Source organism: Protopterus annectens, chromosome 6.part1, assembly GCF_019279795.1.
Source record: "Protopterus annectens isolate FY-2018-M chromosome 6.part1, PAN1.0, whole genome shotgun sequence".
Classification (NCBI taxonomy): Eukaryota; Metazoa; Chordata; order Ceratodontiformes; family Protopteridae; genus Protopterus; species Protopterus annectens.
In genome coordinates, this window is record NC_056738.1 from 448,713,482 (window position 1) to 448,734,704 (window position 21,223).

Sequence of the window (21,223 nt, forward strand, 5' to 3'; positions counted from 1 at the left end):
TGGCAAGTCATTAAAGATTGATGTTAGAAAATAATGGCAGACATTTGAGTTTCAGATTGTATACCCTTCAGAAAATTTGTACTAATGCAAGATCTACTACTGTTTTATTATCTAAGTTAATAAGAGCAATATTTAAAAATTGTCCTTATTTTTGGGCCTGTGTCCCACTTCTAGTTCTATGTATGGCTTTGTCCAGATTTCTTGCTCTGAAGTTGAGAGCTATGAGTGTCAGAGCCATCACTGTCAGCCAGAGACATTTCAAATTATGACATACTTGTTGCACCCCACTCCCCATTGTAGTGGCTCTGGATGTGTCCAATGAAGGCAAGGAGCAGTTATGCAGTGTAAGTGTGCAGAGTATTCCCCCATCCAAGGTAGACCACAAGTACGACTGTGGCTTTTCATCTGTCCTTGATTTTGCAGAATGTTCTGGTTTTCTGTCAGACTTTTATACTCTTGATTTATGCTTCTTATTATTCAGGAAATGCATGCTGTCACAGTGCCCTGTTGCTCTGTTTAAGTAGAAATGATTTAATGAGCATCAGGTAAGCTTGTCGGAGATTGTAAGATGCAAGTAAGCATTAATAAGCATACTGTTAAAGAATTACCAGCATTGAAAGCCTTTTCGTTGTTGCCATGCAGAGAATATTTACATAACTAGATAATGTATAAGCCTTGGGTATTGAAATGCATATGACAGTATTTGTAATAAAAGGACAGGATTACAGTATTTTCAGAAGCTCATTACATTTATTGGAGACTTGCAGTCATCTTTTGTTGGAGACTTGCAGTCATCTTTGCAGGCTTAGCCGTAAAATAAATAGAATTCCAATCTATCATGTGTGGTCCATAACTTGTACAGGAATCCTTTAAGCAATTTATCTTGAGCTTGTTTCTTGTTTGCTGTTCATTCTTTATTTTGATCATGTCTTCCCCATGAAACAAGTAGATAGTTGTGTCAGGCAGCAGGTCTTTTATGGATAAGAAACAATTTTACAAGTTGGGGGTATCACAGAGATTGCTACTTTCAGCATGTTACTTGGTAATGTTATAAAGCTGAATATAAATTATAATTAGAACTGCAGTGCAAGGAGTAGTGGTTTGAGCTGAGTGCTGTTTGTTTTTTATACTTTATTTTGACTGGCATTCCAGTAATGTATTTAAAAAGTAATTTATTTTTTCATGCCTTACAACCTGTTTCCATCTGGATATTAAGTAAGTTGTCATGTAGCCAATGCATTGAAATATGTTTTTCTTCTACACTTCATTTTGTCTTGATTGGGCTCTCATAATGACTGTTTGGCACCCAAGACTGCATATTTAATTAAAGTTCCAGTTGTTGTGGTTTTGAGCATAGCTCCACCCCTTTCTAGTTGGCCACACCCCTTCCCATTGGCCCCATCCATTCAGCTGTCTCAGCAACCATTTAGAAAGATGTAGAAATAAGTGATAAAGCTAATTCTCTGAGAATGTCACTATCAGAAGGCTACAGAGATTTTTAGAAGTTCACAGTAGGTTTGTGGGAAGATTTTTAAACAGCACTTCCAAAGACAAATTGTGATTTTTTTGACCAAGCCATTGAAGGTATATGTAGGGGTCTAATCGTCAGGAAAAGGAGATAAGGTAAAAGTTGCAGCAGGTATAACAAAAATCAGTATAGCACTGTACTCGAAATGTGAACATTAACAATCAAGGTGCAGCTTGGAGAATCGTTTTTTGAAACAACCAGGGAAAACAATTAAAAATTGAAAGCTAAGAAAAGGAATACTGTGTTTCTTTAAAGTAGAGATTGGATGAATTAACTTTAATCATCTTCTGTGTCAATCAAATATATTATAAGTAGGATTTTTACCTTAGGGTTGTTGTATTAGCAATGGTTATTTTGACTCCCCCTTAGTATGATATTTAGTATGGAAATATGATTACATGCGGTATTGTGAATTTTTAATTATTTGTAGTACTGCCATCATGTCTCAATGGCATGGAGGAGGAGAAGTCATTGCTGGAGTAACACCAGCTAACCCATTATTGGACTACACTATCATCTAACAGAAGCTTTTTACTTTTATAACAATACATATTATTGGAAAACAGTCAAAATTTCTTTTTGCTGAGAAATGTTTACATAACAGGTTTAAAAAGAGGTGAAAATGTACTGTACAGTCTAATAACTGACAACAAAGTTTTGTTTTCCAGGGCTGAGCGATTCTTTACTGTAAAAAAAATACCTTACTGTAAAAGTATCCTAATTTAATATAAAATATGTTTAGAATAGATGTCTTTTTAAAAAAGTAAAAATAATCTAAAGAACTGGAGAAAAGCATGGCACGCATGTTTATGTAGTCAGACTGCATGACCGCAATACTTGCAGAAATGTACATTAAATACAAAACAGGTTATGTATGTCTAAATATAGTCATTGCAAATCCTCAGACCCAATGACAGCATGTTAAAGTACAAACAAAGTGCAACACAATTACTCTGCTCTGTGTATTTGCATTGCCTTTAAAGAGAACTAGAATTAAATGTCACTGATATTATGTGGTGCTGGGAAAAGATTTCATCTGTAAATTATTTTTTTTTATCAAGACAGTCATGGGTTATTTATTAGTTTAGTATTAGTTTTTCACTACAAGTTACTCAATTCTGTTTAATCAGATATCTGTGTGTGTGTGTGTGTGTGTGTGTGTGTGTGTGTGTGTGTGTGTGTGTGTGTGTGTGTGTGTGTGTGTGCATACATGTGTAGTCAGCACTTAATATGGCTTGCAAAAGTTTACATTTCTTGTCGGGTGTGCATGTTATAGTACTTGTTTATTTCACCGTCATTTTTCATTGGAAAAATATCTATGTACCACATTGTTGAAAGGAATAATTATAGCACAGTCAACACCTTTATTAAATGTTCTCATAAAAAGCATGCCACAATTCTGTGTTGCAACTTTTTTATTGCATTTTTGTAGTATCAGATTAATTTATGTATCCATCATCAGCTCTACTGGCAAGATGGTTTGAAAACATATTATGCTGAGGAATATTCAGATTTTTTTTTTTAACTACCATTATAAACAATTTAAATCAGATGAAGGTATACCACATTGTATTGCATTTTACATGAGCACATACTTTAGAAAATATTGGGTTCCTATTACGTGATAGAATGTTTAGGTTAGTGAATACCTAAACATCGATCTGGTAATAGCAAAAGCAAAAAAAACACAAACCGCCAATTTAACGCAGGGCACGTATTCCCTTGGCCGTTATGCGGATTTTGTTCCTTTCACCAATGTAGACTGATCTCGGGGTTGGTATATTTAGTTAGGGGGTGGGGGTGAACAAAGCTCCCAACTTTATTTTGGTTTAATTTTTTTTTTTTTTTTTTTTTTTTTGCGGCCAAGGGAATTCATTCCCTATGTTAAATCGGCCATTCGCTGTTTTTATTTTTCAATATTACCAGGTCAATGTTTAGGTATTCACTACATACCAAAAGGGACACTGTATTCAATGATGGCTCTGATAAGAGAAGAAGTAAAGTGGTTGGATAACTTCTTTGGATCAGGAAAATATTCCCTTCAAAATTAACTGGGCCTGATAGAAGAACTTCCTGACTATGGTGGAAACATGACTGAATGGGAGAGTTATCTACATAAGTACCTAGATCTATTATGACCAAATATTTTCCCCACCCCACCCGCATTTTCTGCTGTGTCTTCAGTTGGTATAGTAACAGCTGCATTCAAATTGCTGGAACCTGTGTTCTGAGAGACTGCCTTACAGATTATCTTCAATTATACAGAGCTGAGTATATTTTTTTTGGTTATAGCGTTTAATTGTTAATCACAAAAAAGGACGTGTCCAAAGTAAAACTGGTAATACAAAAAACGGACACAACCGGAAACACTGGCACTTTCAAAAACAGTCCCTCTCAGTGTAAAATTGTTGAAAAGAAGTTCTTTCCTCAGGGTACATACAAAGTAACCACAAACCACAGGTAGTAAAACTCGAACTGGTTGTAACTCCAGACACGCTGTTGCAGAAATAAGTACAAATGTTGTCACAGCTTTAACGTTTATTCACTCCGTTTTCGTTACACAACTTCATCAGAAGCATACAAGGTCCTCCCCACAATACCTTATATACCTAAACCAATTAACAAACTAATTGGTTTCCTAATTTAAAAGGCATACAATCTTAATACTTTGAAAGTTATTATAAAAAAACTTGTTAAAATTCTATTTAATGTGTTAGTATAAATTATATACCATCACTGTACCATCATTAAATACACAACCCCATAAATATGGGTAAAAATGCAATGTGGACAAAAATAAAAAGTTTTTTGTTTTAAAACCAAAACCTTCCCAAATTAACAGTAAAAAGCAATGAATGATTGCTTTTCCTAGGTCTTGTTTTGTTAGAGTTTGGCTGCTCTTAGTTTAAGTACAGGTCCCAGGGATATCATACCATTCAAACCAGGGGGCTTAGTCGCTTCAAGGGTAATTTGCCAGTAAAGCTCCCTGTATTCTACCCTGGTCTCAATTTAATGATGGTACAGTGATGGTATATAATTTATACTAACACATTAAATAGAATTTTAACAAGTTTTTTTATAATAACTTTCAAAGTACTAAGATTGTATGCCTTTTAAATTAGCAAACCAATTAGTTTGTTAATTGGTTTAGGTATATAAGGTATTGTGGGGAGGACCTTGTATGCTTCTGATGAAGTTGTGTAAAGAAAACGGAGTGAATAAACGTTAAAGCTGTGACAACATTTGTACTTATTTCTGCAACAGCGTGTCTGGAGTTACAACCAGTTCGAGTTTTACTACCTGTGGTTTGTGATTACTTTGTATGTACCCTGAGGAAAGAACTTCTTTTCAACAATTTTACACTGAGAGGGACTGTTTTTGAAAGTGCCAGTGTTTCCGGTTGTGTCCGTTTTTAGCGTTTAATTGTTGCTTAGATCTGTGTTGAAACTGTTGTCTCATTGTTCTGAGAGACTGATCTGCAAATATACAGAGCTGAGAATATTTTTTGGGTTTTAAAGTTTGTACTGTTAGTTGTTGCTTAGATCTCTGTTGAAACTGTTTTGTCCCACTCAATTTTTGGTTTGTAGTTTAAATTTGGTGGCTTTTGCAGTTGCAACTGTAGATTTGATCTGGGACACTCCCACAGTCCCATCTCTTTACCACATTCTACCTAATAAACTCTTTCTGCATTTGCTTTTAGTCCTTTTTAATTTAATTGCATTTTTTAAACTGTGTTTGTTCTAATATTGCTGCAAACTCAAGTGTGCTAGCTTGCACTGCATGTGAATTGTTTTTTACTACTGTTTTTGCTACTTTTCTGTAAAAAAAAAAAAAAAAACTGTAAGCCTGTTTCATACCTTTCTTGTAACTAGTGTTCCAGATACAGATTTGCTGTATCCAGGACTATATGTAAGCTTCTGAGCCCCCCAAGCCTTTCTGTGTAGGAGGGAAGCCTTCTAGCTTATCAGTGGGAGTGGTAAGCACTAGGTAACCTGTCTACCACATAAGGAGTGGTTCTGGCCCAGAAATTGTAGTTATTTGCTGTTTGGGCAATCTCTTTCATCTCTCTTAACTTTCTGATTTGAAAGCCTGCATTTGCACTTGTTTCTGTCCTGTAACTTGTCTAGTGCAGATACAGATTCTTAGTTTTAGCACTTAAATTTGCTTGTTCATGCTCAGCACTTGTTCAGAACTTGTAAGCATTAAATAAGCTACTAATTACTATAGCACTCTATCTTCCTCATTAGCTAGAGGAAAACAGTTTTTGTACTTACTTTTCTCACTTGCTTAGAGAAAAACAGCTCTTGTACTCACTTTCCTCACTTATCTAGAGGAAAATAGTTTTTTATTCAGGCATGTCCAGGGGTCAGCTCCCAGTGTTCTCTCCTGTCTATCTGATGAATTTGGGCATCTTGAGGCAATGTAGAAATTGCCTCATGTACACTGACAACCCTCTCCTCCTACCACCCAACACTACAACCTGTGAGAGATGCACTTATCTAGCCAAACTGGAGGTAAAGCTCTCTCTAACCAAGACTGAACTTGACAGTCATGAGGAGAAGGTAAACATTTGCACCACACTACACTCACAACATAGTCTTACTAACCCTACACCACCAAAATCCACACACAGTAACACAAAAACATTTGCGGAGGCTCTCAATAATAATCTGTCTAAGCAACAGAAACCTCCAAAGCAGAAACGCAAGCAACCTCCATCCCCCAACACAACCCAAATGACACATAACCCACAAACTCAGTGTGCCACTCAACCACAGCCAATAAGGCAAAACAACGTACCCGACACACTAGTCATAGTTGACTCTATAGTCAGGCACACTGATGTCCCACTCACCAGGCTAGACATGGAGAAGGTGACTGTCAGCTGCCTGTCGGGTGCCAGGATCTGCCATATAACCCATGCACTCAGGTCATTCCACACCAAGTACAAATATGACTCTGTCATTGTCCATATTGGTGTGAATGACCTGAGACATACCTCCCTGGACTACATGAAAAGAGACATGGAAGAGCTCTCCGATCTTGTAACCCAGGGAAGTTTGACCCTAGCCCTGAGTAGCATTCTGCCATTGCCCAGAATGATACTGCAGTACAAGGACAAAATGATTGACTTCAACAATTGGTTAAGCTTCTGGTGTCATTCTAAGGGGATCCAGTATTTGTCTGCTTGGGATGACATGGTCGACAGACCACAATGCTTTTCCACAGATGGCCTGCACCTGTCGCCCCTGGGATTCCAGATACTGGCTAAGGCTCTTGCTGCCCCTATAGTGCCTTTTTTAGGCAGGGTTCAAATAACAAATTCACCACCATAACAGGAACAGGCAAACAAAAACTGAAGGTAATGCTACTCAATGTTAAAAGTCTAAATCTCAAAATGCACTTACTCGAGGCACTCCTTAAAATGGAGAACATCGATATCTGTGCAGTGACTGAGACCTGGTTCAAGGCCCCCACCCCCATTAAGGAAACCACAGTAAAAATTTTCTCCAAAGCCAACTTCATGCTTCTTAAGACAGAAGTGGTGAACTTCATGACACCCATGCAGATGGACAATACAGATACAACTGCTGAATCATACACAAATGCACGCTATAAGCACTTACACGAGTGCATGGATCGTGCTATCCCAAACAGAACCAAGACGCTATCCTCCAAAAAAAGGAAGCCAATCTGGTGGTCCCCTGCCATAAACAAACTACACAACAGAAAGAAGAAACTGTTGCAAAAGAGAGTAAAATCCCATGAGTGGAGGAGCTCCCTGGTCAGCCTCAGTAAGAAGGTGAGATCCCTTATAAGATCCTCCAAAGCTAGCTATGAAAACAAAATTGCCACTAAATCCAAGAACAACCACAAAGCATTCTATAGCTATGTCAAGAATCTAGATGGCAACACCCAGATCTGCTCTGAGTTACAGCACAAAGGCATGGAAATTACAGAACCAACTGATATTGTCAACATCCTGGCAGATCAGTTCAGTGCTAAATTTACCCCCCTCTCACCCCCTAAAGGGCCCATATCTATAAGGGAAGAATGTAGAGTCCCTGTAATCACAACTATAGAGGTAAAAGCTGCACTCTCTAAAGACAAAAACACAGCATCCATGGGACCGGACAACATCCCAGGCTGCGTTTTACATGAACTTCAAAACGAACTGGCTCCCCACTTAAGCACCATGTTCAATAATAGCCTCACATCAGACTTTGTGCCCACTGAATGGTGCACAGCAACAGTTATCCCACTCCACAAAGGGGGAGCCACCACTGATCCCGAGAACTATCGACTTATTAGCCTGATGAGCCTGGTCTGCAAGGCCATGGAATGTATCATCATGGAACTCATAAACAAAGACATTAGTAACCTCCAAACTCTGGATCCCACCCAGTTCAGGTTTGTGAAAGGCAGATCATGCCTCCTGAACCTAGTCGACTTCTTTGAGGCAGTCACCAAAGCCGTAGATGAGGGTAAGGTGGTTCACACAGCCTATCTTGACCTCGTCAAGGCTTTCGACACCATCCCCCATTCTGGAATTGTAGCTAAACTCACTAAACTAGGTATAAATCCCTACGTCCCTATTAAATGCCTCTTTTGGAATGTACCTCACAAAACATCTGCAGCAGCTGGAAAGGCCACAGAAGTACCTCACAAAGAGAATTACTGGCCTCAAACAAATGCCCTACACTGACCGCCTCAAAAAACTCCAGCTTTACTCCATAGCATATTGCCTACTCCGAGGTGATCTCAGCCTAACATATAAAGCTATGTCAAACCCAGAACTGTTGGACATGCTACATCTAAAGAAATCCCAATCCCTCCAAGCTACATGCTCTAGGGACCTAAACCTTGTCACCACAATAAACAGGACATGCTGGAGGGATAGATTCCTGTCCCAGAGACTTCCTATACTCTGGAACAAGCTACTCATCTATGTCAAGCAAAGTTCTTCATTAGCACTCTTCAAGAAAAATCTTGATGAGTGGATGGGAAATAGGAAATACACCCCGGGGATCACTTCTGTGTCTCTGCTGGACAGTGGAACAGGAAAACAACTTTCTTGGGTGGTGGAAGCTATGGTACCTTGCTGGCTAGGCTTACGTAAGCCCTTGGGCTGATAGCCTAGTACCTACCTATGAACCTATATTTGAAGAATACTATTTATGACATATGAGGAAGCAGCAACTTTTCTGCCAAACACTGCTAAAGTGCACTTCCTTTAGTTTGAGACCATTTTCAATGCCCTATATCTGTGCATTGTTCAGTCCTTGCCACAGCTGTATTGCTTCATGGGTGAGCAGATTGCACTGTGCCTAGTTTGCAGCCATCAGCCACTTGAGATATTGTATTGGATGTCAACAAAATAAATGCCGACCAGGAAAGGGCTAAGAAATTATCCCCACAGCACCCTATTAGTTATAATTTTACATTTAGGGAGGGAACCAGCAACTTCCACAATCTGAGATCTGTTGGAAAGCTAATTTGCAAACCAGTGGATAATGTATGGGCTTACAATAAGCTTGGCTAATTATTTAATAATTCCAGTATGAGGGATAGTGTCAAAAGCCTTGGCCAGGTCAAGATACACAGTGTATACAGAATAATCACTTTCCCTACCCCCGTAACCTTTTCAAAGAAGCTTACCATGTTCAGGAGACAGGACCTGCCCTTTGCAAAAACAAACAGACTCGGATATAGATCAGTTAAATCCTTATACTCTCATCATTTACACAGCTTGGTACAATACTTACCCTGTGCCTATTGCAATATAGTGTCTAGTAAATGTCATCTACACTGCACTGAGTAATACTTACCCTATTAAATGTCATCTACACTGCACTGTGTAATATTTACCCTATACGTATTGCAATATAGTGTCTAGTAAATGTCATTTACACTACATTGTGTAATACTTACCCTATTAAATGTCATCTACACTGCACTGTGTAATATTTACCCTATTAAATGTCATCTACACTGCACTGTGTAATATTTACCCTATACATATTGCACTAAAATGTCTAGTAAATGTCATTTACACTACATTGTGTAATACTTACCCTATTAAATGTCATCTACACTGCACTGTGTAATATTTACCTGATACGTATTGCAATATAGTGTCTAGTAAATGTCATTTACACTACATTGTGTAATACTTACCCTATTAAATGTCATCTACACTGCACTGTGTAATATTTACCCTATACCTATTGCACTAAAATGTCTAGTAAATGTCATTTACACTACATTGTGTAATACTTACCCTATTAAATGTCATCTACACTGCACTGTATAATATTTACCCTAGGCGTATTGCAATATAGTGTCTAGTAAATGTCATTACACTACATTGTGTAATACTTACCCTATTAAATGTCATCTGCACTGCACTGTGTAATATTTACCCTATACGTATTGCAATATAGTGTCTAGTGAATGTCATTTACACTACATTGTGTAATACTTACCCTATTAAATGTCATCTACACTGCACTGTGTAATATTTACCCTATACGTATTGCAATATAGTGTCTAGTAAATGTCATTTACACTACATTGTGTAATACTTACCCTATTAAATGTCATTTACATTGCATTGTGTAATATTTAACCTATACGTATTGCACTATAATGTCTAGTAAATGTCATTTACACTGCCTTGTGTAATGCTTACCCTATACATATTGCACTATAGTGTCTAGTGTCATTTACCCTGCCTTGTATAATACTTATCCTATACATATTGCACTATAATGTCTAGTAAATCTCATTTGCACTGCATTGTGTAATACTTACCCAACACTTATTGCACTATAGTTTCTATTATTGATATTTATAAGTTTTCTATAATCCAGCCTTTTATTCTCAGTAACTGATATTGTTAATCTTCATTACTTCAACCTTTAATCTCTGTAATTTTACAGTCTAACCTTTATTTCTCTATAAACCCTACACTTCTGTTAACAACCTTTCATTCTACCACCTCCTTTCTTTTTTATTATCCTACTGCTATTAATTTGTCCAATTCTTTTTAATTCCAACACCTCTATATTTCTGTCTGCCATGGTCTGATGTACAGTATATGTAACTTGTATAATTTTTGTATCTCTGTAGCTAATGTTGAAATTACATGTGGAGCTTTTCTCTCCAGGCCTCCACTGAAAAGGGGTATGCTAGTCATCCCTGATAGACTAATTATTATTATAATAATAAATAAATTATCCCTCCAAAAATTAGTTCTGCTATGGTATGTTACATGGATTTGCCTATAAGGCTGGTAAAACCAATGGGTCTATAATTATATGGGTCTGTAGAGCCCCCCCCCCCCTTTGTGTAAGGAAGTCACAGTGGCTGTTCTCCATGCATCAGGAATAAACCATGCAGACAAGCTGAGGTTGCACAGTCTAAGCAGAGGCTCAGAGTGCAAACTTGGCACTGAAGACAATGTAGCCTTGTATGTTGTTTAATGCATATATGTATTCTTTTCAGCATTTAAAAGGATTCTAAGAACTTGTTTCAGTGTGACTTTAGGGGAAACTAATTCTCAGGGAAAGTAGGGGCAACAGTGTGAGTAGGAGAGATATTTTGTCTGCTAATATATTAGCTATATCCTTAAGAATGGATGATATTATGGACAGGTTCAGCGTATTGCTGGACATTATTCTTTAATTAGCTAATATAACTGAAGAATTATTTGTAATTTCCTTTGGAATCTGTAGCAACCTTAAGTTCATACTCTGCTTTACATTTTCTCATACTGCTTTTAGGTTCCTGTTTGGCATGTTTCAGTGTAGTCTTCAGGTAAGGAGGTGGGGATTACTTGCAGCGTTACATTATTTTCCTGATTTTCTTACACACTTTATTAACTTGGGAGTTCTACCACACAGGTTTATTCCTGAATTTGCTCTTATATTTACGGCATATGGGTACTGACTTTTGTATTTAACTGTTTAGGAGCTGGTAAAAGTCAGAGTTGAATGTGGCAGTTCTCTCCATTGTGTCCTTTACAAAGGATTATTGGGAATTTTGCATAGGTCTTCTACAAGCTGCTTTAGGTTTGCCTTGGAGAAGTCCATAAAGATGTTCTCATTTGGAGGTGAGCTAGTGCCAGTAGACCTTGTAGGGAAGATGACTGATCTGTAGTTGCATTTAATGTGGGATTAGGAGGTGCAGGGTGGGAGTGCAGTGGGTGATACGTCATAAGGACTAGGTCAAGCTCAATGGTGCAACAGGTGGCTCACATTCCTTTAGTGCAAGAAGACCAGAAGGCTGCATGTTCTATTCCCACTCCAGGTGATTGCATTAATAGTGCACTGCAGTACGAGGAAGGTACTGTATTCCTGTGTGTGTCATCCTTCGGATGAGATGTTAAACCATGATTCTTTCTGACTGAGTTAGTGGCCGTGCGAGTGGATGTAAAATATTTCATGTACCTATCCAAAACAGTAGGGGAGTTATTTATATAACCCACATATGCTAATTACACAACTTTACAGTATTTTAAAACAATTTCAAGATTTGCATGACAGTTACAGTATTTTCAATATTTTGAGTATATACAATACACATGTACATTGGCATAAGTCCTTCTGATCTACCAAAATTAAAAAAAAAATAATAAATCATTGCTCCACACCTCTTCTCCAACAATCAAAATCATAGCATTTCCAAAATGTCTGCAAGAATCTATGTCTTATTAAGTAAAAATTATCTTAAGCTTTCATTTCAGATTTCCTGTATCCCCCAAAAGATTATTTTATCAATCCTTTTCTTAATACCAACATTTTTCCCATAACATCTTTAAATTCATATTTATTTTCACAATCTCTGCTTTATCTTCCTTGTAACTCAACATCCTAAAAAGCATGTTCAAGTGATTCTATTTGAGTACACTATATACACAGCCTATCATGTTTTCTCTTATGTAACACACTTTAAAAGTAATTTGTTAATCTTTAGTCTCCATAAAGAAATCCTGACACATCTTGACACATTCAAATCTTGAACTTCTTTCTCTTATAGCCTAAAATATCTAATTTCCAATCCTTCTCAAGGATTAATGCATTAAGATTACACATCACTTTATGGCATCTTTATTTCTATGTTTTTTAATTCTTTCGTATTAATTTTCCATAGTAATGTTTTCTGGTACTCCTCATTCATAAACTTTTTCCCTTTTACCTCCATTTATTTTATCCCAGAATGCCCCATGCTTAATGTCATAAATGTTCATAGGTGAATACTAGACTAACTACCCTGAAGGGCCATTTTAAGCTTAGCTGATAACCTGAGGTCAGAATCAAACCCTCGTATCTTATCATTATGAGGTCAAGGTCTTAATCATTATGCAAAACCCAACCCCTAATGAATAGAAACAAGTTAGAATGGAATAAAAAAATGGAGATGGTCTATATTTGCTCAAAAAAGTGTGTTGAAAGAACAATAATTATGAAGGAATGGGATCTGTCTGCATTTACTGAGAAGTATGAGGTGTTATGGAAGTACAGTAGTTATAATGGATTTTCAGGTACAAAAGCAAGACCATTTGGAAGCAAAGTACAGTTTTAGTTTATCAAGAAATCTTTGTTGATGGTTTCATTTCTTAGGTATGGAGGACAGAGTTCCTTAACTTAGTGACATAAACACTATAAAGGGAGTCACTGTGAGAATTTACTGTGCTGCCATAGAACTAAAAGCTTGTAAACCTCACCCTACCTAGACAGTTTAAGCCAGTAAGGATGATTAGTGAGATCAGAAGAAATAGAAAATACACAGAATTATCTCTTGACGCTGAATAGAAAATATCTCCATTAGACCTTACCTTGCTGCCCTGCATTTTTTCCACTATAGTTTTAGCAATTAAGCAATTTTTTTTCTATCTTTCGACATTATAAGTACCAGTATAAGTTCAAAGATGCTGTATGCACAATAGGATGTATTCAACTTAACCCTCCTCTTTCTCTTTCCAGATAAAGAAATCCTCTTCTTACTGGGTTTAATCCTTATATGACAATAAACAGCGACTGCATAATGTTTGTATCTTTTTCACATGGGTATATGTATACACGTACACATCCTATATAACCTAAAACTACCTAAAATAATGGAAGTAATCAAATACACTTCCTTATTAAATGACAAATGAGCACATACAGGAACATAAACACAACATAAATTCAGGGGGGGGTTTGTCCTAGAATTAATAGATACTAATGACAGTGGAGGAAATATTAAAATTAGAACTGAAGCTTGTGAACAAAAATGGATATTGTATTTTAAGGCTGAGAAAGCACCAGGCATTAATGAGGCCGTATCTTTAAAACCGTTTCTTTATACATGTCCTTACAAGCATTAAAGCACACTGGTTCTTTAAAAGTTAATTGTATTTGATGGAAGCAGCCTCTGTGATAGGTTGTGTTTTTTAAAACTTTTGACTATGTTCATTGAATTTGTCTGATGAAGCAGGCTTGAACCATAAAAAACGGTTACTAGCTATTTTATTTTATTAAAGATTTTTACTTCTGCCTACTTGGGACTTAGCATTTTTTTTTTAATTTTAGTTATTTTTCTCTGTACTATTGCTTCATCCTGCAGTTTAGTTGCATTTTATTTTTTACACTTTGGTGCTTGAATTAACTTGCCACATTTGTTGTTAGATTCGCCTTTCTCATCCCATAGTCATGCTCAAAGGGCAGTCCTGCCTTAGACCTCCCTTCACACGCATATTGGCTCAGTAAACAATCTATTAATTATTACTCTAACCTTGTTGTTATTATTATTATTATTATTATTATTATTATTACATGAGCAAATGCCTTGTTTATGTCTCTCACCATTAATTTCACACCAATCTCTCCATATAGTATGTCAGCTATTACCTCTTTTACTACAATTAATGATTCATGACTTCTTCTGCCTTTAAATCCATACATATTAGGTAGTATTACTTCATGTATAATCTTCTCCAACCTCATTTGTAATATTTTCATTTTTTTATAGTCTGCATTATTCAGTGTAATCAGCCTCCATTATTTATATCATTTATTTCTCCTTTTTCTATATAAACCTTATAATACCTCCATATATATTATTTTCCAGCACTCCATTCTCAAACCATTCATTCAATATTTCAACAGAAAAACTTTCTCTGTTGCTAATTAAATTTTTATATCGACTCATTTCATGGTCTACAATATATTTCCAGATAGTCTTTTTACACCGTTTTTTTATTTTATAATATTGTAATTTTCTCCCACTACAATCCAAATGCACAAATAATCCAAAACTATGTGATTGTAGTTCCACTGTCTTTTTCTGTAAAATGCTCACACAACAAAAAGGAGTTCATTTCTGTTTTCAGTAATCCTCTATTACTTCCTGTATTTTTTTAACATCATAACTGACTGATTTTTTTTTATTATTATTCCTCAAATCACAGTTAAGATTTTCCATTATAATAGTGTTCGTGTTAACCATAAGATAATGTATTATTTTTTTGAATAACTGCTCCCATTCCTTAACATTAGTACATGCATAAACCTCCATTAATTTGAATATATTGTTTTCCCATCTGATATCTATCACAGTTAATCTTCCAGCATAAACAATAAGAATGTCTAATAATTTAGCTCTTAAGTTGAACAGAAACATCACCCCTGGTCATTGTTCATAGGTTGGCACTGGGCTATCTGCCCGAAGGCATATATTAGCCCAGCCATGTTGTGCGGTATTCACCGCCCCTTTAGTAGTTCCCTAGACCCTTGTACTAGCAGCTAGTACCCTTGGCCCCTATCTAGTAGTGCTGTTGGTGTGATCCCCAGTGTGAACTTTCTGTTACCCATCCACTCATCAAGGTTCCTCTTGAAGAGTGATAGGGGCTCTGACTAATGTAGATCAGGACCCTGTTCCATAGTAAGAAAAGTCTCTGCGAAGGGAATCTGTCCCTCCAGCATGTTCTATTCATTGTTGTGTTGAGGTTTATATCCCTAGAGTGTGTAGCTCGAGTAGATCTGGTTTTGCTAAGATGGAGCATGTTCAACAATTCTGGGTTGGACATGGCTCTGTACGTTAGACAGAGATTGCCTCTGAGAAAGCAGTATGCAACAGAGAACATAGGTTCATAGGTAGATACTAGGCTGTCTGCCCTAGGGCATTTATAAGCCTAGCCAGAGTGTATTTGGCTTCCGCCTCCCTATTAGATTAGCCTACTGTGCCTCTGTAAAGTAGGTCACAGAAGGTACACTTTTAAGATTAGTTTACTGTGTGTCTGTCTAGCAGGGACACAGGAGAGATCCCAGGGGTGAATTTGCGATTTCCCATCCATGCGTCCAAATTTCGCTTGAAGAGGGTCAGTGAGGGGCTATGTCTAACATGAATTGGGATTCTATTCCAGAGTGAGGGGAGCCTCTGGGAAATGAATCTGTCCCTCCAGCATGTCCTATTTATTTTTGTGCTGAGGTTTAGGTCTCTGGAGCGTGTAGCTCTAAGGGACTTGGATTTTTTGAGGTGGAGCATGTCCATTAATTCTGGGTTTGACATGGCTTTGTACGTCAGGCATAGATCGCCTCTGAGCAGGAGGTAAGCAGCTGAGTAGAGCTGGAGTTTCTTTAGTCGAGCTGCATAGGACATCTGTTTGTAGCCTATGATCCTCTTGGTGAGGTACTTTTGGGGTCTCTCCAGTTGCTGCAGGTGTCGGGTAAGGTACATCCCAAAAGGGGCATTGTATTCAATTATGGGCCTGATGAGTGACGAGTAGAGGGGCACAATGACCTCTCTTGATCTAGATGCGAACCCTTTCGTGATAAGGTGGGCTATATAGAAGGTCTTTCTAACCACTTTGGCAATGTGATTATCAAAGGAGAGATTACTATCTACGTTGGTCCCCAAATCTCTAATTACTTCTTCCAGATTAATGGATTACCACCTATGTGGTAATTTGTGGGCACCTTGTTTTTCCCAAAGGGGATGACTATGCACTTTTTAGCATTTAGCTTGAGGCCGTGGCTTAGCTTTTTCAATCGTGCTGCATAGGGCAACTGTTTGAGGACAGTAATCCTCTTGGTTAGGTACCTTTGTGGTCTCTACAGCTGCTGGAGATGTCTAGCCAGGTACATTCCAATTGGTGCATTGTACTCAATAATGAGTCTGATAAGGGAAGAATAGAGGGGCACCATTACATCCTTAGATCTTGATGCGAACCCTTTCATGATCAGATGGGTCACATAGAAGGATTTTCTAACCACTTTGGCAACATGGTTTGTTCCTTTCCTAAATTCAATACAATTGTGTGTCACCATAATTGTTCATCTTAAACTATGTCTTCATGAGGTATAAGCCTAGTGACTTGCAAACAGGTAATATCAGCACATAAACCTGCATGACGTTCCAATATCAATAATCTTCTGAACTTCCTTACAGGACTGCTGACATGAATCAGTACCACTTTAATATTATTTCTTTCCCATTCTTAACTTTCGGAGGAATATTTCTAAACTTTTATTCATTACTATTACCCTTTATACTATAGTCTTTTCCTCTCTGGTATAACCAGTACCCCCACTTTCCCCTTTTTCCTGATCGGAGCATTCACTTAACAGTTTCCCAAACATGTTACATGTCTGAATTTCAACTTTATGTATGTCTTTATGTATATGACCTTCTTCAACAAAATTATCCTCACCTTCTTTATTTACACCCACCTTCTCATCCTCCTTTATTTGCACTATAATTATGTCATTCACTTATTTTCATATTCTATTACACTTTCTTTTTGTGCACATGGTCTTCCTCCCCATACAGCCTGTATTCCTTTTTACATTAATTTCTTATGTGACCCATTTTTTCACATTAGTTGCACTTAATTTTTTATAATCTCCATGCTCCCACAAAAATAACAAGGTTTCAGTTGGCCTTGGTAATTTAAATTGCATATAAAACCATGCACAAATATCACACTAGGTAAATTTTGCCACTGTAGAACACCTCAGGTGAAAATGATAGAATTAAAGATACAATTTGAACAAGTATGGGCCTAGGACAGAGCTCTTTAGCCCACCATGACTGTAACCTTGAATTTCTCCTGTCCAGTTGCTGTACGATACTTGCCATGTTCTGTTTGTAAACCATCCATCTTATCAAGATTGCATCAATACCAAGTTGTTCATTGATCAGTATTTTGTGTATGACCCTGTCAAATGCTAAATCTATATAAGTTCCATCACAGTACAATTTTTCATTCATATATGTTACTAAATTGTTATATAACATTGTTACATGTGATAATAGATCTATTTTCAGCATATGCATGCTGATACATGATTTCAAGTCTCAGCCTTTCCAAGTCTGAAAAAAGCATATCCAATATTGCCTTCTCTATTATTTTTCAACAATATGAAAGAAAACTTAAGGGTCTGTATGACTCTGGGTTTGTCCTTCTCCCCATTTCCCTAAAGACATACTTAATAAGTGCTTGCGTGCAATCATCAGGAATCTCCCTATATTTATACAACCTAGTAAATAATAAATATATTGGTACTGTAAGTTCTTGCATATCAGGTCATTATTATTAATACCAACTCTTCAGTGTGCTTTGTTTGGATCAAGTTTGTATAGTTCTTTTTCAATATAATCAAACCTGATTTCAATATCTGAGGTTACCTGGATGTCACTAGCACAACTTATCGCCCTCTTTGTGGAGCAAAACTGCTTTGCATAAGATTCTGCAAACATATCTATAATCAGTTGCCTGAAAATAAATTTTAGAATCTACACGCAGTTTATCAATTTGTGTCTCTTTTCTCCTTCCACACCTTATGTATCTATAAAATGGTTTGCTACTATGCTCAATATCTTTATATAAATTTTCTTTAAATTCTAAATGATCTTATCTAACAGTGTATAATTTATCTATCTAGCTTGTTTATTTCAGTTTTTAAAGTTGTAGTTTGAACTGTTTTCCATTTCTTAGATTTTTGTCTCTGATCTCGTTTTTTTGGAAATATATCCTCCTGACACTGTGTGTCTAGATGATGATGTTAAACATTTTTTTTTTTTTGCATTCAGTTTCTGTTTCAAAACTTTTCCATATTCTTTCTTCAGTTTTTCCATTGAATGCATCACTCCAATTAATTTTATATTGTCATTGTTTTTCTTCCATATAATCTGTTATTAATCTTCTGTGCACTGGTTTAGATTTCAGTCTGGAAGAATTAACTAGCAACAAATTAATGTTTATAACCCCATGATCACTGAACATCAACAGTGGTAAACCTTGACATGAAGTTACAGTAGTTTTTTTAAGAACCCAAGCGATGTTCCATTTCATGATAGGCTTTTTTATACTCTGAAACAAATGTTCCTGAAGACACATTGTCATTGATTTCCTTACTATTATTGTTGAATCAATATTACTCCAGTCTGTCTCTGGTAAATTTAAGTCCCCATCCACTTTTATTCTTTTCCCTGGGTTTCATACAAGAAATGTACGACTTCCTCTAGGTCAACAGTACTTGATTCTGTCCGTCTATATACTCCCAACAATTGTTGTATGTTCTAGGGATGATGTCTTTATTGTCACAGTTACACAATGTGTAGTATTGGTGTTATCAGTGAACATGTAATAATCACAGGTCTCATGACTTTTTTTTCCATGATCTTTTATCCATAACCACAACCTCTTGTTTTTGTTAGAATGCCTGCAAACGAATCCTCCTATGTACCACAAAATCCTTAATGCTTCTACTCCTTGTGTAAGAAATTCGAAGTTGATTTGAAAATATTAGATCTAAGTTTTTAGATTTACCCAAACTGCTATTTAACTTCTCTGAAAACAACATATATTTAGTAACAAAAAATACCTTCTCTAATCCTTCTCTCATTATTAACTTTATCTTTCTTTCTTTCACATCTCTCTATATCTACAGATCTCCCTTTTAATGGGAGGTTTTGCTTACCTAGCACAAAAAGGAATAAAGAGCCAGTGTTAAAGGATACTTTCCCATGTGGAAAATGTAAAAGTTGTAGATATATAGTGAATGGTTTTGAAAAAATAAATGGTAGAAGGTTTCAAATAAAAGGGACCTATGGGTGTCAATGTAAAAGGGTGATATACGGACTAAAATGTCCGTGTAACAAATTCTACATAGGGGAAAGTAAAATAAGCTTTTCAACTAGGCTAAAGGAACACATTAGAGAACATCAAAAGGTTTAGAATAAAAAACCCTGTAGTTCTTCATTTTTGAAATGTCCATGATAGTAACCCACAAGGGTTACAAGCCACAATTTTGGAATACATTAATTGTGATGGGGTGAATATAGATAATATAAAAAGAAGGTTATGGAAAAAATAATCTATTCTTACTTTGAAGTATAATACTTTATCCCCCAGTGGACTATTCAGGGAGCGTAATTGGAAATGTATGCTGTGATTAATTAATTAAACAAATGTGATTGTTTAATTGGATAACAGTTTTATGAAGCAATGTATTTCAGAAGTGCAAGGCAGAGGGAAGTGAGGTATTCACTGTTTGATGACCTTTTATTTGTTATTTTAATAAAAGTTTGTTCATTTTTTGGATCACTAGCCATTTTTTCTGTGGTTGCTATACATGGTTTCCAGTCATTGTTCTTTAGCCATGTTTCACAAGCAACAACAGCAAAATCAATGTTGTGGGAGCATAGCAACTTTCCCAATAAAAATATTATTATTAATGCCCCTAGCATTAACAACCATTAGAGCTGCATCAAATGTTGCTATCTCTAAACTGTTAAATTTTTGGCCTGGCAAAAATCCTCCATGATCTACACTACATCCTGTCTGAATATGTGTGCCCAGAATTAGTAAACTCCTACCAGGCAAGAAACAGCACACAACAAAACTGCAACCTCTATTGAAGCCATTATTTGGTAAACACAGTGTCACTCTAAAATAGTTAACTAGTGTACCAAGAGTGAAAAAAATCTCTGAAATCCACCATATACCGATAAATAATATGTTTAATATTTTTATTAGCAACACAATCCCAGATTAAGCTCTTTCATTCCTTAAAACCAGAACTTCCTCAGAATCTGAATTGAAACAATGTAGCATCCTTAAGAATCATCATTTGTGTGCCAATATACAATGCACACAATTGCAAATTCTCATACCATAAAACAAAACAAAATTAAATTAATATAAAAATCACAGTGTTGTTGCTAATAAAAATGTTATTTATCTGTATAAAGTGGATTTTGGAGATTTTTTTCGCTCTTGGTGCACTATTTAACTATTTTAGTGTGATACTGTGTTTGCCACGTAATGGCTTTGGTAGAATGTGCCCAAAATTAAGCTTGCATGCTCTACACATTTCCATTTTTTTAAATTGGGACTTATTTTATGTAGGGATTTACTCCAAAAATCTTTTCATTCCTGTTGTCCTGATTCTCCTTTCTACATGTGATTTCTGTAAAATATGTCCTAATACCTGTACAAGCTGTGCTACCTGTGAAGGGTGTAAGTTCTCTACTAACAGCCAGAGAGCCCTTGCAGATAAAATCATTGTACTGGCCTAAATAAAAATAAATCTGAACTTTCTTAAATTAAAGCATTCTAAGGCATGGCTCACATTCTCAAGCTTTGCTCCTGGCAAACATATCACTATTCATTGTTCATTATCATCTCTGCAAATGTAAGTATCA